Consider the following 26579-nt stretch of genomic DNA (forward strand, 5'->3'; position numbering starts at 1 on the left):
AATTCATCTCGCCTCAAGTTGTAACTTAAGAGCCGCATTCACTGATGGTAGCCAATAGTTAGTACTTCAAACAAGAAAATTTACTCTGAGCATGAGGAATTCCTTCGAAAATTTTTCGGAGATACCGGAGGAATGTCTACGGAAATTGTTTCAGGAATAACTTCGGAAATTCCTTCGGTTTTTTAAAATCACTTTTTTTGGAAATCCCTTTCGATTTTTATTTTCAATATTCCTTCGGGAATGATCTAGTGATTCCTTCAAGCATTCTTTTTAGAATTCATTTACGAATTTATGCCCTATCGTGCCCCAGCTTAACTCCGTCAGTGCTGTTAAGGTCGCAAAACGTATCTGTGAATATACAATCAATTGGTGCACTTTAATAGAATTGCAGTACAAGTAGATAAGAGTTTGCTAACTAACCAAAACAAAGGATTTACGTTGAAATAAAAAATGGGAAGAAACTATCCGAAGATCAAGAAACATTATAGCTGAACATGTGGAATTGAAGAATATTGTAAAACAAAAAAAAAGTTTCTGAATAATAAGTTTGTCGTCATATTTTGTAAATAAATATAAGTTTGTCGAAAATCGTTTAACTGACACACCGCTCTCGCAGAAAGAGATGTTGCCGCAAAGCTTACAAGAAGCTCCAATCTCTCCGCATCACCCCGAGTAGTCTCAAAAATATCAACAGCTGGAGTGGATCGCACCGCTCCAGCAGCAATCCCCAACAACAACTCGCAACCGCGATCATTCCGTTCCATCCGGCGTCATCGTCGTTGTCGTAGTCGTCGCCGTCGTTCCGAGCCTCCACTCGAAAGCAACCGGCGATCGCTCTCAGTTTCATTCCGTACTGCGATCGTGCCGGTTGTGCTTTTTGCATGCTGTCGCTAGCGGAGGTTGAACCTTTTTTTTATTCATTTGGGTACGAAAACAAATCCGCGATCGCAAATCTCTGCAAGCGTGCTTGCACGAGGACCGCGACGAAACGAATCGCGACTTTCGTTCTAACCTGTGCCGTATCCGGTCTCGGTCCCAAATGCAATAGGATCGCCATGCCGTGGCGTGACCAACCGGAGCCAGAAGTGCGCGCGCTCGCGCATAGGAGCTAAACTCTCTCGCGTGTGATAAATCTTGCGAACTGCGCACATTTCGCGCTTCGATGCATTTGTAGCGAAACGCTGCATCTTAAGCAGTTCGCGGTAGAGAAGATCGAACGGGTTGAAACGGACGGCAGGAACCGCGATCGTCGCCGGATTGTTTGTGTTTTTTTTTCAGCATCGAGTGTCTGCTTGGGTTGCGGAATTCGCTTTTTCACCGGCTGCTGCTGCTGTTTTCGGGTTTTTTGTTTTGGGAAGCCTTTCCTAAACATAGCAGAACGTGGGGATAGCGGGCTTGAACCAAGTGAGTGGGGTTTTGCAGATCGTGCATAATTTCCCGCTATGTGTTTTGGCTTTGTCCGCGCCGTCATTCCATGCGTGTGAGAAGAGGCGTGGGAAGCGTGTTGAAGGACCTTGATATCTTACTCGAAATAGGGGAACTTTGAAAAGATGTAGACTTAATGGTGATATTGTGTATCAAGAAAAAACGAATGATTGTCTAAAAAATGAGTTCACATTTTTTCAAAATAATTATTGTGATTCCTAAAGGAAAATAATTCAATAAGTGGATTTTAAACTGATGAGTTTTGATTGCTAAGAACTCATTGAAAGTGAAAGAAGAGAAATAAATGTTGGTGACTTTGGTTCTAAAATGTGACTCAATGTGACTACAGTGAACAAATTTTGGGTCTTGCAGCAACGTAGAGAGATCTTGGAAACAAACGTAAGTACGGAAGTAATAAAAACTAGCTGCATTTAAATGTTTTAATCTCACTTTGAACTTTACAGCTGGGAAGTTATATCCAATTTGTTTTTGTTTTAATGATTTTATCCACATTTGCAAAAAAAATAGAATAAATAAAAGTGACTCGGAAAATCGTGACAACAATATTCAAAAGTGCCAAAAAATAGCAGTGAATGTGTGGATACTTCTAGTGTCCACGACGTACATAACAAGATAGTTATAAATAGTTATATTCAGCATAAAGTGGCGTATAATCAAAACAAGCATGTTTTGAAAATATCCTACCAATAGTATGAATCGTTTTTTTCCCTTTATTGAAATGATTTATATTATAGACACATTCCGGCGTCACGTTACATCGATTTGAGGCACTTTTATATGTTTTGCTTTGCTTGTATTTTTTTTTTTAAGAAAACTTGCATGAAACATCAAGAAACAATATTATTTCATATTCTTATTATTTATTCAGACTAAGGCCGAAGTGGCCTGTGCGGTATATAAGAGTCTTCTCCATTCGGCTCGGTCCATGGCTACACGTCGCCAACCACGCAGTCTACGGAGGGTCCGCAAGTCATCTTCCACCTGATCGATCCACCTTGCCCGCTGCGCACCTCGCCTTCTTGTGCCCGTCGGATCGTTGTCGAGAACCATTTTCACCGGGTTACTGTCCGACATTCTGGCTACGTGCCCGGCCCATCGCAGTCGTCCGATTTTCGCGGTGTGAACGATGGATGGTTCTCCCAACAGCTGATGCAATTCGTGGTTCATTCGCCTCCTCCACGTACCGTCCGCCATCTGCACCCCACCATAGATGGTACGCAGCACTTTCCTTTCGAAAACTCCAAGTGCGCGTTGGTCCTCCACGAGCATCGTCCAGGTCTCGTGTCCGTAGAGAACTACCGGTCTAATTAGCGTTTTGTAGATTGTCAGTTTGGTACGGCGGCGAACTCTATTCGATCGGAGCGTCTTGCGGAGTCCAAAGTACGTACGATTTCCAGCCACTATGCGTCTCCGAATTTCTCTGCTGGTGTCATTTTCGGCAGTCACCAGTGAGCCCAAGTACACAAATTCTTCTACCACCTCGATTTCGTCACCACCGATGCAAACTCGCGGTGGGTGGCTCACATTGTCTTCTCTTGAACCTCTGCCTATCATGTACTTCGTCTTCGACGTGTTGATGACTAGTCCGATCCGCTTAGCTTCCCTCTTCAGTCTGATGTAGGCTTCCTCCATCTTCTCAAGGTTACGTGCCATAATATCTATGTCGTCGGCGAAACCAAATAGCTGGACGGACTTATTGAAAATTGTACCACTCGTGTTAATCCCTGCTCTTCGGATTACCTCTTCCAAAGCGATGTTGAATAGCAAACACGAAAGACCATCACCTTGCCGTAACCCTCTGCGGGTTTCGAAGGGACTCGAGAATGCCCCTGAAACTCGAACTACGCACATCACCCGATCCATCGTCGCTTTGATCAACCGTGTCAGTTTATCCGGAAAACCGTGTTCGTGCATTAGCTGCCATAGCTGGTCCCGATCGATTGTATCATATGCGGCTTTGAAGTCGATGAATAGATGATGTGTGGGCACGTTGTATTCGCGGCATTTCTGCAGTACTTGGCGAATGGCGAACACCTGGTCCGTGGTGGAGCGTTCGCCCATAAAACCCGCCTGGTACTGCCCCACTGTTGGTGCTAGTCGACGGCATAAAATTTGGGAGAGTACCTTGTAGGCGGCGTTCAGCAATGTGATTGCGCGGTAGTTGCTACAATCCAGCTTATCGCCCTTTTTGTAGATGGGACACACGACACCTTCCATCCACTCCTGCGGCAAAACTTCCTCCTCCCAAATCTTGGTAATGACCCAGTGCAGCGCTCTAGCCAGTGCCTCACCACCGTGTTTAAATAGCTCTCCTGGTAGTTGGTCAACCCCAGGGGCTTTGTTGTTCTTCAGCCGGCCAATCTCCTCCTGGATTTCCTATTTCATATTCTTAAAGGATTCAAATAGATGTTTGATCACTGAATTTGTGTATAAAAATGGATTTCTGGGATGCAATAGGCAAGGAAGAATTAGAAGAATTAAATTTGTGATTTGCATGACTATGGAAATATAAATGATTTTCTTAAAATTTCCAAAAATTTCATAAGAACTTTTTTCAGTTGAATCCTATGGTAGCAACAGTGATCTTTTTGTGTAAACATTAATTGCGTTTTTTGTTTGTTTGTAAAACAGAGCGTACCAGCGACAACATTTCCCAGTGTTACTATTTTGCGGTCACATTCCTCAATTCTGCAAAACATGAGGATGGAACTGTCCAGAATTCAAAACAATTTTCCCATGGAAAAAAAAACGGCAATACAATTTCACTTACCTAGTCTCTGAGTGGTTTGAAACCGGCGTGCATCGCATTTTCAGAGGCACCAATTTCAACAAAGAAGCAACGAATAGCTGTCATCTTTGTGTTTTAGCTTTGATGCGTCGCAGCAAGCGTGGAATAATAAGATGACAGTTGCTCATTGCTTGATCCAATTTGAAACGCGAGGTGAAGAAAAATTGGACTCCGAAATGTTCGGTCTTAACATCTATATAATAAAAATGAGTTGAGACTTCCTTCCTGACGATTTAAATCGCGAACGGGTTGACCGATTTGCAAGATTTTTTCCCTAATCGATTCGTTTTGAGATTCGCAAGGTTTGTATATACAAAAAGTTGGTGAATTTATCGGGGAAATGTAAAAAAAAAAATTAGAATACAATTTTGGGTCAGCTGTTGAGGAAAACAAAACAAACGCACGGAAATTGATCTAGAGTGCGGTGCTGCAAATAGTACATTGTGACATTCGCAACACCCGGGCAAATTTTTGCTAGTAATACATAATTGTAAGATTGCAATACAATGGTTGTAACAAAATCTTCCAAAATTGTATATGCCAAAATTTCATACAATTTTTAGTTTTATTTTTTAAAGATTTCGTACAGGTTTTTATGCAAAACTGTACTAAAATCTACAATCCACAAGTTGAGTGTGAAAATCGTCTTTTTTTTGTGTCCGAGAATCAGAAAATTAGTACATATAATCAATGTTTTTATCTTCTTAGAAAATGAATCGTAAAGGGCTATGAAAAATGTTTGTGATTATTTTGTTTGAAAGATTGAAGTTAAAAGAAAAATTATTTCAAATTTTTTTTAGAATGAATCATAGATCAATAATTAACGGCTACGCAGTCTCATATGATTAAAACGAGTTTTTATTCATCCGACGTTTCGACACGGGATTAGTGTCTTCTTCAGGGGAAGCTAAAATTTAATACATATACTAATTATACAGTCTTTGATTATGTTTGGTGTTATGTTCGTTCATCATTAAAACTCAACCCTCCTTTTACGGCACTTATTCATATGTCACTTCGTTTTACGGCCATCTTTTTGCGGAACGTGACGTAAAAAAAAATTAAGCAGTACTGTCATCCGAAAGTGAACCTTTTAGAAAACAAAACATTCTTAGAAAACCAAAGAACTAAGTAGCTGTTTTGCCAGTAGACCTGTGCGCCGCCACGCCACGCCGCCGCCGGTGGTTTTACTCGCGCCGAAATACAGCGTAGTGGAGTTAATTGGAATAGTACTAAACTAGTCTTATGACAGTTCATAAATGTTGTTAAGGTGGCTCTCGTCAAAATTCAATTTCAAATCTTAAATTAATAGACTCGCAAAATGGGTTTATTGGGGTTCATAAGCTTTCGTGGAGCCTGGATACATGCCCAAAGCGTCCCCATTCTTAAAGGATCTGGCATTGGTGCAGGTAAATTATTGCAGTTTAGAAATTTCAAGTTAAGTTGCACATTAGTTATTTTGACAATATTTATTTTTTTATTTATTTAAATCAACTTATTTAATCAGTTTTCTTGTTTTTAGATTTGTGCTATTAGGATAGTTGGCTTATGAGGCAAACTGATTTAGCAAAATATATAAATCCCAACTGTGAATGCTTTACCGATTTTTTTGTTCCGACTCCCGAGTAAGTAATTTATATTTTGAAATCAATTTCTAAATATAACAACACCACTTGCTGAGCATCAGCAAAGCAAACATTGCTGTGCAAATATTACGAGCATCAGTTAAAAACGCTTCTCATTTTTTTTATTCATAGCTATTGTAACCCAGAACTGGGGCGTTGTCGCCTCGCTGCATAGTATTTAGTTAAATTATTTAGTTAAAACGTCAGGTATTTTCAAACGTTACGAAAATTTAGTTTTATTTTATTGTTTTCACGAAAGCACGATGCGGTCTGAAATTATTTAATACTGTTTTGTAAAAGCCTTATTGTAAAATTCCTGGAATTTCTGAGAATATTCGAAGTAAGTATCGTTTAAACATTCATTTATGAATTCGAAATAAATCAAGAGATTTATTTGATAATTCCTCCAGATATTCCTCCGAAAAGTTTCTTTTAAAAAACCTCAGAAGATTATTTAGAAATTAGGAATTTGGGTATTTCTTTGGAGATTCCTTACAAAATTTCTCCGAAAATTCATTAAGAATTTTCATACGGATTTGTTCAGAAAATCCTTTACAAATTTCTTTCGAAAATTGCTTAAGGAATGCTTTTGGATTTTGTTCCACTAATCCCTACATTCTCCTTCGGAGACTCCTAGAGGAATGCCTCAGAATTTTTTTTTACAGTTCCTGCGAAATTTCTTAAGGAATTCCTTAAAAAACTCCTATTCTTTGTTTTTTGAGAATTTCTTCACACATTTTTTGAGGATTTCTTCGGAAATTTTCCGTTTTGAAATTGTTTTGGCAATAATTTCATGAATCGCTGGAAAAAAAATCTTCTAGATATCCATAAGGAATTCATTCAAAATTTGCCTAAGGAATTTCTTCAGAACTTCTACCTGCAATTCCTTTGAAACATTCTCCGGGAATTCTTCCGGAACTTCCTGCAGGAATTTCTTCGAAAATACCTTCATCTTTCCGAAATCTTTTAGTGTTTGTTGTTTATTTTTGATTTTTTTTTCGAAAATTCAATAAGTAACATCGCAAACAACTTAATTTTTTATAAATTTCGAAGGTTTTCCTGAGAGACCCACCGAAAAAAAAAAATCTGGAGAAATCTCAGAAGAAAATCTCGGTGGTTTTTCGAATAATCTTTTAAAGAAGTCCCTGGAGGAATATCCGAACATTTTTGATTATTTAAGAAATAAAATTCTGGAGGAGTTACCAAATAAATTTTTGGAGGGGTTTTTGAAGAAATTTGTGTTGGGTTTAGTGTAGGAATTTCCAAATAAATTGTTGAAGGCATTCCCAAAAGAGAACCTGAATGGATTTTCGAAAATAAATTCTAAAGGAACTTTAAAAGAGTTTTTGAAGGTAAAATACTTCCTTAAGAAATTCCTAAAGGAATTTCCAGAGAAATCCATAAAGTTATTTCTAAAGGATTTTATGATGGAATTTCGGAAGGAATTCTCAAAAGAAATTACGAAGGAATTCCCAATAGAATTTCAGAGAAAATGCCTACTGGTATTTCTGATGTTATTCCTAGATTTCTTCAAGAATTCCTTTGGAATTTTTCCCAGTAATTTATTCGCAATTTCCTCCAGAGATTCCTTTGGAGATTCGTCCAGGAATTCCCTAGGAAAAAAGTTCTACAAAACTCCTCCGGAAACGAATTCCAGAGAGTTCATCGGAAATTCTTTCGGATATTCCTTAAAATTTACCTCAGGAATTACGTCAGAATTTCCTACACGTATTCCTTTGTTTAAGAAAACCATAGGTATTTTGTTAAGGTTCGTTTTTTTGGAAATTCCTTTTAAAATTTCATAGGAAATTGCTTTAGGAATTGCTTCATAAAATCCTTTAGGAATTCTTTCGTAATTCCCTTACGAATTCTTTCGGATGTACCTTCCGAAAATCATTCGCAAATTGCTTTTGAAATATCGACCGAAAATATTTTAGAATTTCTCTAAAAATTTCTTCAGAAATTCATTTTTTTCAGAAAAAAAACGTTGGAAATTTTTTAGAAATTCCTCTAGGGGTTCCTTGAGATCTTTTCCTTTCCCATAGGAATTCTTCCAGAACTAAGCTAAGTAATTCCTTGGGAATTTCTACGGGTCATCCTTTGAAAATTTTTTGATAACTTTAGGAAGAAGTTCTTGGTCATTTCCCTCAGTAATTCCGTCACAATACTCTCCATTTCTGTTGATTTTTTCGGGAATCTCTTAAGAAATTCATTCAAAGAAATTTCTTTGGAAATTACTTTTGGGAACCCATTCGGAAATTCTTTCAGGAATTCCTTAGAACATTTTTTCGAAATTTACTGAAAAGATGCTTTCTGATTTTTCTGCGGGAATTCCTCCGATTCCCTAATAAAAACTATTTTTGAAGTCGGTGCTTCCGGGCAAAATTATAAAATACCTATACATATAATAAACAAGGCCTGCGTGCCCAAACTTTTGTTCCTTATGACGAGTAAACGAGTCTACTTATAGCAAGCAAACAAGCTAGTTCGGAATTTCTAATGAAACGTCAAAGAAAATTGAAGTGTTCTCCGGAAATCTCTTCAGGAACTCCACCAAGAACTTTTTTTTTGTCATATTTAACCAACTTTTGAGGAAAATATTAAATTTGGTAGTTCATCGTGCCCCAGTCTTACTCATCCAGAGCTCATTTTAGTTATGTTTATCATCTATTGAGATTTGTGCATACAAGAACGCGAGGTGGGGAGTAAACTGTCCATTGTGGTTGTCATTAGTGGATTCTATCGTGAATGTCCTTCCGGGATCCAAGGGTCATAGCAGAATTTCTCTGAAATTTAGATATATTGAGGAGTAAATCGACTGGAGTTTATCAAAATCTTGAATTAGGAAAACTTTTGGAAAAAAAAAACAAATATTAACAAATTAGTCCTATGACACCGAAGTCTAATTCTCAATATTGCTCAAGGGTTACGAAAAGTGAAGCAGGATTCGTTGTTGAATTTTGATTCATCAAAATCAGAGAATAATAAAATAGTTTTAATTCAAATAACATTTTGAGATCAGGTAATTATTAGTGTCGCTGGTAATTTGTGCTGTTTGATGGTCGATCGAAAATTACAATTTTAATACGAGTACTATTCGATCTTCCTTTTCAATTCATCCAAGAATTCCCTGGAGTATAGGCCTTGAGGTCTACACGCGTAACCAAAGGACTTATATTTTTTTTTGCAAATAATTCATGATCAACTTGATCCATTTGACTAAAATGGGCAGTGTTGTGCATTGTGAACTGAACGCGTGCTAAGAACCGCAAGTTCGTACGAAAAAACTGAACTTGATCTCAGCAATCTTGGATCATCGTTCAAAATTTCGTATGGCTCTTGAACGCTGAGTTCAGTTCTCATTTTTGAACGTGTTCAAACCTATACTAAAGGAAAATGGAAACATCTGAGGCGCTTCAAAAATTTAAAATTAATGAGCTTTCTTCAACATTCATTTATCTAATCTATAAAGCGTTTCATGAGACGTATTAGCATACTCTATTTTCAGCAATAACGACTTGCAAATTGGCATTATGATTTAATTTGGTTGGATACATTTTAACAAAGCAACGAACAGCGAGTGGATAACTGGAAAGAACGGCATATTACTTGATAAACACAGATTTTCGTTAAATTGAATATGCTATTCTCGATATGTGTTGGACGAAGCAATATAATATAGAAATAGAATGGAATAGTTACATTGGAATTAGGTATATTTTATTGTTCAATGTTTTAAACATAGCACAACGTTTTTAAAATATCATACCAAATTAAAGCGAAAATGCGATGTTGAGCAAAAACAAAAATCATAACTGATTTGGCTGAAATTTTGTCCATAGCATCAGGGCGTCAAATAGAACGGAATAAGAGGACGGCCCATCAAAAATTTGAAAAAGTGTTATCAATTATCCAATTAAGTAGAATATGCCAATTGTAGCCGAAAGTTAAACATCTGCTTGAATACTACCGCTTGCTATCGATGTCTATTACTAAGCGACAGTTGACTAAATCACTTGAAAACTATCGAAATAGTACACAGCAAATAATTTTGAAAATTCAACGACGTGTAAAATTGCAGCTTCTCCCATCAAACGAATTAACATTAGATATTCAATTAAACTTGACTGAATTTTACAAGCAGGCACAGTTTAAATTTATTTCGGTTTAAAAAATAGTGAGATCGATTAAATGTTACGTTTATTTGCATGAAAATACATTTAAAATCACAACATATTTTTATCTGTGTATGATCCTGGCATCATTTTTGTACAAATCGAGTTTATAAAGCTAAAAATGCGTAAGAGATTCAAAGCATGGAAACTATAAACTGGCATCTAAACAAATCATTTATTTTCTGTATATTTTAACACGAAGTAGATAAAATCAAAAGAACGTAAAATATGTCATTGAATACTGAGTGTCCTCGGGAATTATTTTCAGAGGGTGTGTGTGTGTGTGAATCATCCTCTATCCCTCACCCAGCTGGGGGAGTTGGTCAAGTAGTACTACGAATAATTTGATCAGATCCAATGCTCTGTAATGGTGCCCTTTTTGTTATGAAAGCTAGTACTACAAAAATGGATAACTTCTGAAGCAAAAAAGATTTCTTCAGGAAGTGTAGGGAATGGGAGGTACTAGTTGTTCATAACAGGTACAGCAAAACTTAACATGGACGCCCTTATTCGCACTGACTACTCAGAGAATGAAAGGTCGAGAAGAGCCATCGTTGCGAACTAAAGCGTGAACCGGATACCTGGGACTCCCACAATATCCGCGGCAATAGCCACAAACGATGCCCTGTGCGTATTTAGTTTTGTAGCTTATATGATGGATTGAAAATACAGTAAAGAAAATAAATGGAACATGCTCACCAAATTGTCCATTTTGTACTTCACCGTGAACTAGTTGCAGAACTCAGCATGATATGATGAGCAACACCCACTGGAATGAAACTTTTGACGACCTTCAAAACGTTGTAGTAGCAAGATAAAAATTCACGGAACTGGGTTGCTCTGTTCGATGGAAGGGAGCTTGTTCAATGCAAAGGATTCCATATTTCCTTCTGTACGACAAGAAACAACCAATTCTTTCTCTTCACCTTGGCCATAGCATCAGGACATAGAAACACAGTATCAGTACACCTTTCATTTTATCTTTTAATTTCTATTCGTTTGCCTGCAACTGATCTATGCTCCAACCCGACGAGGACAATTCGCAGAGAGATTTAGTTTTTCACACATGGTCACAAAGTCTTCTTGCGGCGTTGTAGTTATGTTTTCCACGGTAGTGTTGATCTCAACCGTGAGGCATTTGTTGTCATCGTTATCATGCTCAAATCTATGGATCCCTTACGCATGTCGACACAGAGTTGTCAAGGGTTGTTTCTTTAACACCGCATTTGCAGCAGCAGAGGTTCCATTTTGATGCACAATAGTAAACCGGATGAGCTTCAACAACTATTCACAGGTAACACCTCGGGTAGCACTGGAATACTCGTAGAAACTTCTACTTATTCTTCCATAATTTGCACCGTAAATTGGATTCAAAAGTTTAATTTAAAGCTAATATTTGAAGTGACGATAAATTTTCACGTCGATCTTCTCGGGAATTATTTTCAGAGGGTAACTAAAAAAGTACATTTCATTTTTGTTGTTTGAATAATAATAGTGTTGTTAATTCATCCATCCTTTTGTGCTTTTCCGAGTGCTTTTTCATAAATTTTCTCGTATTTTGACTTGTGGGGAACATGAAGTTTCATCAAGTTCTTGAACGAAATAAAAAGTCAAAATTAGTTTTTGCAATAATAAATAGATATATGGTTCGAATGGGAAGACATATTTATGGACTCTACTTGAATTATTTGGTTTGATTACGTAGCAGGGTCAACAGGAAACCGAAAGCAGTGGGGCAAACGAACTGACAGACCTTTGAGCGAATAACAAAGTTCATACTGTGTTCGAGCAAAGCCTCCTTGGAGTTCAATTTTTTGATCGGTTCAATATTTTTGAACGCAAACTGAACGCGTTCAAATGCAACACTGAAAATGGGTGCACCTTAAATATTGACCAACATTTGAAAAGGGCGTAACAGCCAAAATTTATTCCTTCTGAATCTTTGTCCACATATATAACTATATATGTAGATCCAGAATCAGGAGGAATAAATTTTGGCTGTTACGCCCTTTTCAAATGTTGGTCTAGAAATAACTATTCAATAGCTATTCCCCTCCAGGTGCTGCGTTCGATCACTTAGTAGTTTGTCAATAACTCATTCCAGAGTCTAAATTTCAAAATGTGTTGTATGGTGGACTTCTTGTGCGAAGGTTTTTCTACAACTCTGCTTAACAGGTCGATGTTCGAATTTAACTTATAACGGAGTTACAGCGCTAGTATCAGTAACTTGTACTAAATGATAGCTAAAATTCAATCATTTAGTATAAGTTACTGCTACTGGAGCTATAGCTCCGTTATTAGTGAAATTCATACAACGAACTTTTAGGCAGAGTTGTAGATAAACCTTGGCACTAGAAGTCCACCATACAACACATTTTGCAATTTAGCCTCTGGAATGAGTTATTGACAAACTACTAAGTGATCGAACGCAGATTACTAAATGATCGATAACATCCTTGCTCCAAGAATCTCTGGAATATAGGACTTGAATCTACACGCGTAACTAAAGGTCTGTTTTTTGTAATGGTTTATGCTCTTTTTATTCCATACGCCTGGAGCTGCCTTCAATAACCGTTCGGTTCTAGGCCATCCATGAATTCCTTGAAGTATGAATCTTACGGTCCACACGCGTAGCAAAAAAAACTATTTTCTCTTTTAAAAATAGTTTGTACCCTTTTTGATTCAGAGTCATCCTAGAATTTCCTGGAATACATGACTTAAGGTCACTCCTGATAGAATCCAAGTTTTAAAGTACTCGCATTTTCGGGGGCACACCACTCGATACGGAAGCAACGCACAACTGTCATTTTCATTTTTTTTTTCACGCATGCTGCGACGCAGCAAAGCTGAATCAACAAAAATGACAGTTGTCCGCCGTTATCTCTATGGGAAATGGTCTATGATAGTTCGTTAAGCGTATTGACTTATACCCAGCACACTTAATTTTGTTGCCGGTACCTCAGCAAAATGTTCAACTTTTACCGACAGTTGTGCCCCAGAAAACATGTTTTTTGCCGAGATTTCTTTTAACGTTACTGAACATCAGCAAATTATTTGCTGAAAATCACCTAACAAACGTCATTTTTGCCGGAATATCAGTTGTTTATTTTGCTGGCGCATGGCTGTGCGGATTTTTGTTGAGCTGCAGAATTAAAAACTAAGTGTGTGTACTCCATTCAACGTTATCCAAAAGTTCCAAGAATTAGAATATGCTTTGAATGGAACATGAAACACATGTTGAAGGCATACCCAAATTGAATAAAGAATCGCATGATAAAAATATCTAAACATGTTTTTTTTGTTGAGGCGAGAAACCACTGTGTTTACTATTTTTAGACGCCGCCGTCGCCACCATTTTTGACGGCACCGCCGGTGAATTTTAGGCGTTGAAATAATTTGGCTCTCCCTCAGTTAATTAGAAGAAAAATTTCAGCTTCGCCGCTGAAAAGAACATTTACATTAAACCTCTTTTTAGGTCACTTATGCCGATACAAATATTTAAAAACTATTTTGTCTCCTCCCCCTCGGTTTTTTTTTGCCAAAAATTAATATTAATATTAATGTCATTTTTATTTTTTCACACATGCTGCGACGCAGCAAAGCTGAATCAACAAAAATGACAGTTGTCCGCTGCCTCCGTATTGAGTGGTGTGCCCTCGAAAACGCGAGCACTTTGAAACTTGGATTCTGTCAGGAGTGACCTTAAGGGATAACGACAGTAAAAGGGGAGAATGGACGACGATTACAGTCTAACATCAGCAACTTTCAAAAATTGGTGGACAAGAGACCGCATTCCAATTCATCGAAGTATCTTCAAGAAATTTGTCGGAATTTTCCCAGAATGTTCTTCGAGAAATTTTTTTACGAGAGATTTTTTTACAACATATTCTTCGGAATTTCATAGAGAAACTGTTTGAATACCATTGGGAAAATCTTTATTATTATTATTATTTAGGCCGTTATAAATATTTAATTAACTTTTTGTCCTACTGGTCTCCGAAAGGTCAAGGGGGGATAATAAAAATAAATATTAAAATGAAAAAAAAATCAAAAAAAACGCCTCGGATTCGTTAAAGAATGTTTTAAAAATCCTCAAAATTATCCCAATTTTATTTTGTTGCCCCCTCAAAAAAATATTTATTGGCAAAAAAATCCGAGGGGGGAGACAAAATAGATTTTAAATATTTGTATCGGCCTTATTATGAATTTTTGCTTTATGAATTCCTAAAGCCTCTATAACCTGCATATGTTCCAACAGGTAGAAAGTAAGGATTATTAAAAGACCAGAACATTTCTAGAAATCCGCTGAAGTTTAACGATTTTCCGAAAAATTTAATAAACTAATGCAAGTAAAAAAAATAGATCCAGTAGTGTTTGGATTCACGACAAAAAAGGGTTTAATTAGGAAAATAAAATAGCTCTGAATTTTTGCTTGCTATTCGATTTTGATTCCTTTGAACCTAGTCACATCAAGCAGAACCCTTATATGCAGTGGATGACCATCGGAATCGCCATTAGCCCTTTCGATGACGAAAAATTCAGTTTCGGAGTGGCTTGGTTTACAAAAACTACTGATCTTTCAATAAACTTCAACTTTGAAGTGAACTGGTTGATTGTGAGAATAGCGATTGGTCCAAGTCGTATCAAGAACAAAACAATTCTGGAGTGGGTTGATTATTGGCCAGAATAACCAACGGGCCCTATTCAGATCAAGGTATATGAGTTTTTGGAGTGGGTCTGACGGTAGTTTGGTGGCACTGTTTGTTTTGAATGAACCAATAAATTTCTACTTTAAAGAAAGTCAGTTACTGATCTCCCTCCCTCTCCCTAATCTGATTTAGCCTGTCATAAGACGAGTTTAAACAATCCCATTGAATTCCACCACTTAATTGTATCCTGACAGATACGTATTTCGACCTCAACAGTAAGGCCGTCTTCAGTGTCTTGTACTTGACTCGACTCGAGTCGAGTCAAGTACAAGACACTGAAGACGGCCTTACTGTTGAGGTCGAAATACGTATCTGTCAGGATACAATTAAGTGGTGGAATTCAATGGGATTGTTTAAACTCGTCTTATGACAGGTGAAAACATTCCACTAAAAAGCTCAAAAAAATTTTCTTATCTGATTTAGCCATCGTTACTGAAATCTCTTGATGCATATTCTCATATTCAGCATACCATCATTTCTTTACCAATTTATAAAGATTAGACTGGATCAAATGCGATCGCATAGTTTATCGGCATAAAATGAGCGAAATTATCTCAAATTCACACAAACTTCTTATCAGTACTTCTGTACATCTATTATTAGATAACGGTTTGCATTTTCAAATAGCGAACAAAAACTATATGTGTTTGATTTACGCTTCGCCTTTGGCTTATTGAAGTCCTTATCTGAGGCTCCTTCCCCAGAAGCTTGTTTCATGCTCCTTTCCATTTGCATTTCCTTCCACTTTCTTTTCCACCAAGTAAATAATGAAAAAGACATTCCCTAATTAGGGGAGCATTCCGACGTTCTGATACATTGAAATGTTATGACCCTGGGAGTTCCCAGAAAGGGACTAGCCTAGACCCCAAGCTGCTGGTCTGACCAACGGCAGCTTCCGGGGTGGGCGCAACATGCCTCCTTTCTCCCAGGTCCCAAGGACTTTATTCTTAACACTTTACCTTTATGGTTTATTCAGCGGTATGGGCGACGATGAGATACAGTGGCAATGGCTTGGTCAGTTAGCAGTGGCACTATCGCAGATGGCGTTAGGTACTGGCGCGACGTGTAGCTTGATGGTCGTTGGTCAGATGGTCGTCGAATGACCCGGCGGCGTCCACGAGGTGTTGCTTCTCGACGATCTTATGGCCGAGGTAAATTCCGGAATTTTCATCCGTTGACGGAAGCCGATAACACGGCGTTAGTTGGCACGATACGTGAGAAAAGCTGGGACGAATAATAGCTGTCGTTATCAGGACTCCGTATGACAAAATGGCGTTCGTGGCGTGGTACCGCCCGTCGGTCCGAACGAGAAAGTACCCTCAGGAATACGAGAAGTCCCGGCACCTCTGGGCAAAATGTTAGCAACCTCGGTGATTCTCCCTTGGCAGGTCTTGCCAAGCTCGGGGACGATCGGCTTCTTCACTACGCACCGCTCACTGGAAGTCGTTTGCCGACCGGATAGCTTTGGTCCACGGAAGTCGTCTCGCAGAACTGGGGCCAACAGTTGTCAACCCCGGAAACGAATAACCATACGTTGGCCAGCCAAATGGTAATTCCTCGCTCCGGAGGTGCATTTAGGCACGCGGAAAACTACGAACAAACTTCAAAGATGCGAGTTGGCTGTAGGTTCTTAGTATCTCGTACCTCGACTGATCGCTTTATTCCTTTGTCCATCGAAGACTCTGGAGCACATATTTTTGATAACCGTATTCATTTACCACCCACTTTGCCCGTTTTTAAATTACGATTAGACACTAACTTGACAAATTGTTTCCCTGCATTCCAACATCATACACAAAGTGATACCATTCGGTAACAACCTGTATCAGTTATTGACGGAACAGGGCCTTCCGGTAATACGTCAAATGTATTGATTATGTATTTAGTCCCCGGGAGAATCGTAATAAAAAGGTTAAATTTGTATCACTTTGAACCAGCGAATTGTTGAATAATTTGTCATCACTTCCTATAAGTAGCGGAATTCTAGATTTTGGCACCCCTAAGACCAGGCGCCATTGGCGGGGGCCAACCACACGCTACGGCGCTGCCTCCTGGAATTCTTTATTATTTCTATCAACCAACCAATTACCAACGCTGAGGACGGGAGTTAAGGTACTCCCCATTGTTACTCTAACACGCAGGACATTAATGCGCGAAAGGCCGATAACAAAAATGTATTGGTGATGAACAAAACAATATCATCGATGTCGCCGAAACAAGACTATACAACTTCATACCGCCTCGTGCGATTTTGCGCAGACGGTTGTTGGCGGCCCATGAACACTGTTCGTCGCCTTCATCGTCGCATGCAGTATATGACTCTATACCCAAAGTAAAGTACAGATAGCTGTGTCAGGGTATACCAAATCGAAATTTATTTCGTCACATTAGCAGGGCATATAGACTGGTTCGTTAGTAGTTCTCTTGATGTTTACCTGTATTTATTGAGGCCAGAATTGAACAAAATTGGGGTTTATTTTTATAATTTCCATTCACAATGCAATGTTTTATATAGGGGTATTTTTAACAAAATGTTTTATGTTACGTCGATGGCATCACTTTTCGAATAGATAGCCAACTAGCTGTTCGTAATCCTCTGCTGGCATTTAGTTTTGTTGGTCACCTCTATTACTTAATAATTTCATTTCGTGTCTGGATAACTTTACAAAATACTAAACTGATGCATTAAAAGCCCAACTGAGTATCCAAGATCTGTGTATGTGACTGAAATTGCGAACCAGTCCAGTGCTTTGAAACTGGAGTAACCTATCGCGCGTCGAAATAAACACCGCATATTTACCGGATATCTAGGCATAACTGTCGAACCGTCTCGTGTGTTTGTATAAAAAGCTTTACAGAAGGCCAATGTGTAAACTGGCTGCAACGCAACGTGTCTCTGCAAAGTAGCCGGCCGGATAGCTGGACGCCTTTTCATAAGCAAACCATAAAGTGGTCAGTTTTTATCGTTTTTGTTATACATTTTTATTTAGAGCAAAGCAGGAAAAAAAATATGGCACTCTAGTCCCAATCACCGTCAGCCGTTGCCCAGATGATCGGAACTTGTTACGCGCCCGTCCGTTCAGTCTATATCGCTTAATTTGGAGCAAGATTTTGCATTGGGGATTTCGGTTTGGAGATTTGCATCACTTGATCTGTTTTCTAAATTTATTTTTTTGGAGAAAAAAAGGTCGAAAATTGTAGGTACAATAAGTGATGTGTGTTACATTTATGTTTTATTTATTGTTTTTATTTTATTGCGTCTGTAAAACGAGGATTTTCACAATAAGCAATGGTCATGCAAAATCACCATCGAATGAGTATACAAATTTATTATGTTACACACTCAACACTGAGCTAAACCGAGACAACAAATCTGTTTCTGGTCAAGAACTGTAGAACAGCTCAAGTAATTGTTACAACCAAAAGAAACAGGATAGCAATCCAGGTGGGTTCGTTTGACTTTCCATGTTTTGGCGCTGTAAGAATGACACATTCCTGCCGCATGTTCTATTTGTGTAGTGGACCACCTAACGACAAAAGCCGGTCATTACAACAGCAGCGGCATGCCACCGATGAGAATTAATTAGCTTCTGCTCGTCTGGATTGCATCAACTGCTTATAAGGGTTGCACGCGTTGCTTTCGAATAAGGTAACAGCTGTTTGGAACGAGTTTCCTGAATAGTACGCTGCGGTTCCGACATTCTCGTGTAATTCATTTCATCAATTGCAATGGTAATAAGTGTAGAGCCCCTGAAACATACTGAAACCTAGTGATTTTTTTCTTTTGCCAATTGTGAAATTTTCAATTGCGAGAAATATATTGCGAAAGGTAGGTATTCTTAACGTCTTAGGATTTCGTCTCTTTATCGCTTCTCAACCTAAAAGCCAAGATCAAAGTATGGTACGATTACGCCTTTCCTTGATGATCCGGATTTGGTGCAACAAAAAATGGTATGAAACCGTAAGGAAAATATAAATGTCAAGAAAAGTACCAGCGAACTTATGCTTTTAAAGATATGTAGAAAATGTGCTCTTCCCGAATATGTTGATTGAAATATTGTTCAGTTTCCAACCCCCTTGTCATTACAAATATCCTTCAGTTTCTGCGAAATTTATTCAAGAGCTCCTATGCAAATCCAACAGAATTTTTGTTTAGAAATTTTCCGAAAAAACTCCGGGAATCCATGGGTCTCTAAGTAAGCCTTTCGAACAAAGGCGTAGGATTGCCAATCCGGAGATGGCGAGTTCAATTCTTGGTCCGGTCTAGGATGTTTTCAGGTGAGAAAGATTCTCGACACCATGGGCATAGTGTATCCATTGTACTTGCCACGCAAGATACATACTCATGTATTGGCGGGCATAGAAAGCTTTCAAATAATAACTGTGGAAATGCTGATAAAGCACTAAGTTGAAAAGCAGGCCAAGTTCCAGTTGAAATGAAGGGCAATAGAAGAAGAACGAGAAGAAGAACTTCGGAAATCCTTTCATAAATTCTTTCGGTTATGTTTCCAGAGATTTCCAAAATTTGCTTAAGAATTCCTCAAGGAGTTCTCTACGAAGCACAATCTTTGTAAGTTTCATTCCTTAAATGTCTTTGATGAAATACTTCCAAGATCTCTATTGGGAATTTCTTTGGTCATTTATGAGAAAGCTTGAGGGAGTTATTTTGGAAATTCATCCAGAAATTTTATTGGAAATTTCTTCGAAAACTTTAAAAGAAATGTTTTCTGTCATTTAAGAATTCCTGTTGGAGTTATTAAGACAGTTACTTCATGAATTCTCTTCATTATCTGAATAGTTTTCCGTAAAAACACTCCTAAGGATTTTGGTGTATAACATCGTTCGATATTCATGAAAAAAGTCACGGAAAAATAACTGTGACAAATCCTTGAATTGTGGGAAAAAATCAGAAGAAATTCTCGGAGAATATTTAAAAGAATTCTCGGAGGGATTTCTGTAGAAATTTTCGGACGAACTTTCTCAAGGAATTCCCAGAAGCAAATCTCGAAGAGGTTTTAGGTTTGATTTTCTAAAAGTTTGTATGCCATGACATATCAACCGCATCCATATGGAAATAATTAATTTCATACCAAACTACTATTGTTGAAGAGAATGCTCACATTTCGTTTTAAAGAGACAAATGTCATTTCGCTTCGATGATTACGAGGTTATTCGGTCCAAAATTTGACAGCACGGGCGCGAAAAGAATCTCTCAAATTATTAGAAAAGGGCTCTTGGCAACCAAAAAAAACCTGGTGAAGTAAGGAAAGAGGTACGTTTGTGGGCACCCTTTTGCCTTTCGTTCAGAACTTTGGCCTTATGCAATGGAAAGTTTGACGAATAACCCTACCTGACAATGGAAAACTAGAAAAATTTCGTCGTTTTCGTCGATTTTTTTTATTTATTTCATCTTTGGTTCAAAACCACTCAGACTACAGTATCTTAATCCTATTTTTGAAGACAAGCTTACTAACATTATAATCAAACATATCACATACATCGTTAAACAATCTACAACATCTGTCAAGTGGTTTATTGTAACCGTAAGCAGTGCGGTGCGCCGGGGTCCAAAGCAATTGGGGATTGCGTAATCGGCGGCTAGGTGCGTGGAAGTTGATTTCCTGGAGCACGCTACTGCAGTCAATGTTATCACGGATCATGTCAAAAATAAAAAGTCGTTGTAAATACGTTCGGCGTTTGAAGAGTGTTTGCAAGCCAATGAGCGTACATCTGTGCTCATGCGGTGGCAGGTTATCGGGATTGGTCCATGGCAGCTGTCGTAATGCGAATCTGACGAAACGTTTCTGGATGCTTTTTATGCGTGATGCATGAATCGCATGGTAAGGAGCCCATATTTGAACTCCGTACTCAAGAACCAATGAGCAGTATAATGTTTCAAAGCAAACACATCATCGAATTGTGCAGAGTTGCGGCGCAGGAAGTTAAACATAGGCTTTGGATATTGTCTTTGAGATGTGCTCGTTGAACCGAAGCTTACTGTCCAAGGTAAGGCCAAGATCTTTTATGGAGTTAACTCTCATAAGCGTTAACTGGTCTATCGAATAGTCAAATCTGATTGGTTAGTGAACACGGGAAAAAGTAATGATTCTGCATTTGGTGGCGTTGGATTGCATTCCGTTTACCTTACACAACGATGATAAGCGCACAATGTCGGCTGGAAGTGCACAGCAATCTAAAGCTGACTTCACGACTCGGTAAATTTTCAGGTCATCAGCAAAAAGCAGCTTGCACGAGTGTAGCTGATCGCAAACGTCGTTGATAAATAGCGCAAAAATTAAAGGTCCTAGGTGACTCCCTTGTGGAATGCCAGACGGAATCTCGAATTCATCGGAAGTGGTGTCACGAACCTTGACGAAGGCTTTTCTTGAAGTCAAGTACGAATGAATCCAGTTGACAATCCACGACGGTAGACCAAGAAGGTTCAGTTTCAAAATAGCAAGATCATGCGGAAACTTGTCCAATGGTTTCGAAAAGTCAATATACACAGTATCTACTTGTTGCCGCTTCTCGATGCATCCAATAACACTATTGGTGAAGCTCATCAAATTAGAGATCGTCGAACGTTTTTGCATGAATCCATGCTGGAATTCTGATATAACGGATTTAACGGCTGGATAAAGCTTGTCATGCAACAGCCTTTCGAGTACTTTGGCCAAACAGTTCAGGATCGAAATGGGTCGATAATTTTCCACGCTATGTATGTTGCCGGATTTGAAGATCGGTGTAATGCGTGCTTCCAGGCGGGAGCGGGCATTTGGCATAAAGTCATTTGGCATAACGTCATTTGGCATAAGGTCATTTGGCATAAAGGCCATTTGGCAAAACGGTCATTTGGCATAACGGACATTTGGCATAATTATAACCAACGTCAAAAGTGAGGGTCTTTTGGCATAATGGACATTTGGCATAATTTTTCTTTGCGTTCGCTAAATGGTGACTAAATGGTGCGGGAAACACCCTGGAATTGTAAATATAACACCCGTCAATAACAATATTAAAAAGACATTGTCTTCTCGTGGAAAGAATGCATTTACAATGCAATGCAAAAGTAGGCTCATGTCCGGACTAGAGCAGTGGTGGATATAATCCCCTCTTTAAAAGAAGGCGTGTTACCGGATTATGGCAATGAAGGATGAGATCCCTTCTTTAAAAGTAGGTGCTTGCCCGGATTAAGGTCATGGTGGATCCGATCCATTCTTTAAAGGTAGGCGCTTGCATGGATTATGGCAATGGATGATGTGATCCCTTCTTTAAAATTAGGCGCTTGTCAGGATTATGACAATGGTGGATGTGATTCCTTCTTTAAAAGAAGGCGCTTGCCCGGATTGAGGCAATGGTGGAAGTAATCCCTTCTTTAAAAGTAGGCGCATGCCCGGATGAGGGCCATGGTGGATGCGATCCCTTCTTTTAAAGTAGGTGCTTGCATGGACTATGGCAATGGAGGATGTGGTCCCTTCTTTAAAAGTAGGCACTTTCCCGGATTATGACAATGGTGGATGTGATTCCTTCTTTAAAAGAAGGCGCTTGCCCGGGGTGAGGCAATGGTGGAAGTGATCCCTTCTTTAAAAGTAGGCGCATGCCCGGATTAAGGCCATGGTGGATGCGATCCCTTCTTTAAAAGTAGGCGCTTGCATGGACTATGGCAATGGAGGATGTGATCCCTTCTTTAAAAGTAGGCACTTTCCTGGATTACGACAATGCAATGGTGGATGTGATTCCTTCTTTAAAAGAAGGCGCTTGCCCGGATTGAGGCAATGGTGGATGTGATCCCTTCTTTAAAAGAAGGCGCTTGCCCGGGGTGAGGCAATGGTGGAAGTGATCCCTTCTTTAAAAGTTGGCGCATGCCCGGATTAAGGCCATGGTGGATGCGATCCCTTCTTTAAAAGTAGGCGCTTGCATGGACTATGGCAATGGAGGATGTGATCCCTTCTTTAAAAGTAGGCACTTTCCTGGATTATGACAATGCAATGGTGGATGTGATTCCTTCTTTAAAAGAAGGCGCTTGCCCGGATTGAGGCAATGGTGGATGTGATTCCTTCTTTAAAAGAAGGCGCTTGCCCGGGGTGAGGCAATGGTGGAAGTGATCCCTTCTTTAAAAGTAGGCGCATGCCCGGATTAAGGCCATGGTGGATGCGATCCCTTATTTAAAAGTAGGCGCTTGCATGGACTATGGCAATGGAGGATGTGATCCCTTCTTTAAAAGTAGGCACTTTCCTGGATTATGACAATGCAATGGTGGATGTGATTCCTTCTTTAAAAGAAGGCGCTTGCCCGGATTGAGGCAATGGTGGATGTGATCCCTTCTTTAAAAGTAGGCACTTGCCCGGATTATGACAATGGTTGATGTGATTCCTTCTTTAAAAGAAGGCGCTTGCCCGGATTGAGGCAATGGTGAATGCGATTCCTTCTTTAAAAATAGGCGCTTGCACGGATTATGGCAATGGAGGATTTGATTTGTTCTTCAAAAATAGGCGCTTGTCCGGATTGAAGCAATGGTGGATGTAATCCCTTCTTTAAAAGTAGGCCCTGCCCGGATTATGGCAATGGTAGATGTGACTCCTTCTTTATAAGTAGGCGCTTGTCGGGAATAAATCAATGGTAGATGTGATCTCTTCCCCGAAAAGCACAATTCAGATTGATTTGGTTGCAATAACTCATATGTGACTTGATTGGTTTTAGTAACTCGTCTACGACAAGTGTGTTGCTTGAGTTTTTAAAGTTAGGCGCTTACCCGGATTAAGGCAATGGTGGATTTGATCTGGTCTTACGGCGCATGCTAGGATTGAAGCAATGGTGGGCGAATCCCTACTTCAAAAGTAGGCATGTGTCCGGAATAAGTCATTGATGGATGTGATCCCTCTCACGGAAGTAATTCTGCCGTTTTGTTATTTCGTTCTTCCGGAAAATGTCTACCATCAATCTAAATTTATCAGAAAACAGCCTCGACCTACTTTTTCTACGCTAAACATTACATGAAATATCCCTTTCGGTTAAAAAAAAACCGTGTCAAAACTGAGGTTTAGCTGCGGTAGATGGATGTTGAAGCTTCGTAACTCATCTAAATATTGTGGCGCTGAATGGTAATCTGACTCAAACACACTGTGAAAGAACTCAGCAAAGAGATTTGCAGAAGTGTTGTCGGCGGAGGAATTATGATTACCATAGAAAACGTTATTCGGAATGCCAGCTGACCTTTTGCGAGTATTCACAAAAGACCAGAACGATGAAGGGTTCTTTTTGAGGTTCCGTTGCATTTGTTCAATGTACTCACGGAAACGAACTTCATGCACGCTGTTATACTCAGCTTCCGCAAGTTGTAAATTGTATTGACAATTTCGAAAATTGGACATTTTTGGACATTTTAATTTTGTGATTCGATTGTGGGTACCCTTGTAAAACTCGGCTAAATACAAAGTAGAAAGAATGAGAACCACATAAATTTAAAGAAAAGGAATAATTTATTTATTCAAATAGCCGGGAGTCACTAAAAAATTAAGATCAATGCACCAAGCAGAGATGATGCCTTTCTTGTGCATTAGGGAAGATATTGAAAACAATCACATAAGAAAGATCTGAAATTGCATTTTCGGCGAACGAATTTTATTTTTTCTCACTGATTTACGTTTGTTCCATTCATTCATATGCATCACAGAAAAACAACCTTGATGAAACACTCTATCGGTAATGGTGCCTTTCTGGTTCATTATTCCCATTGTCCGCTCTGACCAATTTTCAACAGAAAACAATGGACAGGATTCCCCGTCAAATGCAACTTGTTGCAAACAAATCGGTCAACAGTATTTTTGAGCTTCTATTTTTTTGTTTTCGATTTTTCGGAAAAGTCGTCTTCGGGTGACTGGAGGTGCATTTGGATAACAGAAATTTGTTGGCCGCAAAATAAAATTTCCATGAAGAATTAGAAATTTTACATGAAAAAATAGGAAATTGCCAAAAAAAAAGGAATCAGGGTATGAGCCATAAATTCCATAAAAAAAAACTCAAAGGTGCAGCCCAATCGGATTGTACGCAAAGGTGACGTAGGACTACGTAGCTATTCGAAATTGATGATAAATGCCATGATAATTTGTGTGTTTTTAATAAACTTTGAGCAAACTTCTCGGAGGACAACTGAATCAATAATACGAATAGTTGCTCTCAGTTAGATAGACTTTGAGTCTCCAACCGTGGAATTAACATGACTCATCGGCCTCATCGCTGCTGAAACCACTCGACAGGTTTTCATTGAAGGATATCACAACCCTAGAGAACACCATCCTCAAAAATGTCCGGAATAAAGGAAAAATAAGTAAAATCAAAAGTAGCGTAAAACCAAACCCAAATATATTTATTTAAAACGTTTGGTTTTCGCCCGCGAGAGAAGCGTACGTGGCAAAGTGAGGAGAACTTCAAGAATTAATTACACACAGTCCTCGATGATTTTTCGCTAAGCCTCCACCATTTGGATAAAAATTCAGCATTGCCACTACTACCAACGCCTTCGTACTACTGTGTCCGCTCCGATGCATCAAATTTTGTCGAACCGCTCTTTGCGAAATCCCGACCGCAATGGCTAGCGCGCCGGAAAGCAGCTTTCTTGTATTCTATAAATTAAGCCCGTTAACCCCGCCCCTTTGTGATCTGATATAGGTGTAAATATAATGTGCACCCATAACGATTAATGAAGGGGCGGGGCTAATGAAATTACTTCATTAGATATAAGAAAGCTGCTTTCCAGCGCGTGCGAGCCATTTTTATCAGGATTCCGCAGACAACGGACCGTTCGAAGAATGACAAATTTCAAGAATCCTTTGAAATTTTCTCGCAGGATTCTGAATTTGGTTGTGAGCTGTTGGTTATCTAAGATGCGTATTGTTGTGAAGAATAACAACAGAAATTTGACTCAAGACGAAGTTTCTTCATACAACAAAACATTATCTCTTAGCATCTGTCTGTCCAAGCGACCTTCGCCGATGAGTGGTTGCTATAGATAGTTTCCACTGAGGTGGCGTCTTCATCGATTTTATACAAAAGTCACCATTTTATACAAAAGAAGGTGGATCCGACTATCCGAAATAATCTTTCTTCAAAGTGCAAAACTCAATCGTAAATAGCGAATTTGATAACGCGTCGGTGGGAGATGATGTAATTAATTTGAATGGATGGAATCACTAATAGCAATCAAGAACCAACTTTCTTTTCCCAATGCTTTTCCAATAACTAACTGCATCCATACGCTTGTCAACACCTTGCGTTGGAATTGTCCGAGCGCCACTCGATGATTTTTCGCTATGCATCCACCATTTGATTTTCAGCATTGCAACTGCTATCCACGCCTTCGTGCTGCTGTGTCCGACAACAACAAAAATAAATAAAATATTTAAAAAATAGGATTTACGTTATACAAATCAAAATAAGGCACGTTACATTTTTAGCAAAGAGTCCTAGTTGGAAAGTGTTTTTTTTATTTGCATAGTGCAATTTCGCAAGCAATTTCGCCAAAAATCTTAAAATCAAATGTACAAGAAAGCCAAAGAATTTTTCACGCTATTAGATTCAAAATAATTATTACCAATGGGAAAAAAGGTAGCAAATATAGCCATTACATGGAAAATAATAAGTAGAGCTCTTGTTAATGAACAGACAAACATATAATATGTTGGTGGCACAATAGTTGCCACTAACTTATAAATGGCTAAACCGCGCTTTGCGGAATCCCGATCAAAATGGCTCGCGCGCCGGAAAGCATGTTTCTTGTATTCAATAAACTAAGCCCGTACATTGGAATGGATGGAATCACTAACAGAAACCAAGCTTA

General features: G+C 38.9%; 1 protein-coding gene across 9 annotated transcripts in view; it reads left to right on the forward strand.

Moving 5' to 3' along the window:
* The first annotated feature begins 791 nt into the window (after nucleotides 1–791).
* LOC134227170 (ras-related and estrogen-regulated growth inhibitor-like) overlaps nucleotides 792–26579 on the forward strand; it is a 193360-nt gene continuing 167572 nt past the window's right edge. For 4 of the 9 annotated variants that reach the window (XM_062708486.1, XM_062708518.1, XM_062708493.1 and 1 more), the window contains exon 1: nucleotides 838–1824. The gene's annotated coding sequence lies outside the window, so the exon portion shown is untranslated. Of the gene's footprint in view, nucleotides 1825–26579 lie in introns of all 9 variants that reach the window. The other 5 variants (XM_062708528.1, XM_062708501.1, XM_062708538.1 and 2 more) reach the window with 5 other exon arrangements.

The sequence above is a fragment of the Armigeres subalbatus genome, chromosome 1 (assembly GCF_024139115.2).
Source record: "Armigeres subalbatus isolate Guangzhou_Male chromosome 1, GZ_Asu_2, whole genome shotgun sequence".
Taxonomy (NCBI): domain Eukaryota; kingdom Metazoa; phylum Arthropoda; class Insecta; order Diptera; family Culicidae; genus Armigeres; species Armigeres subalbatus.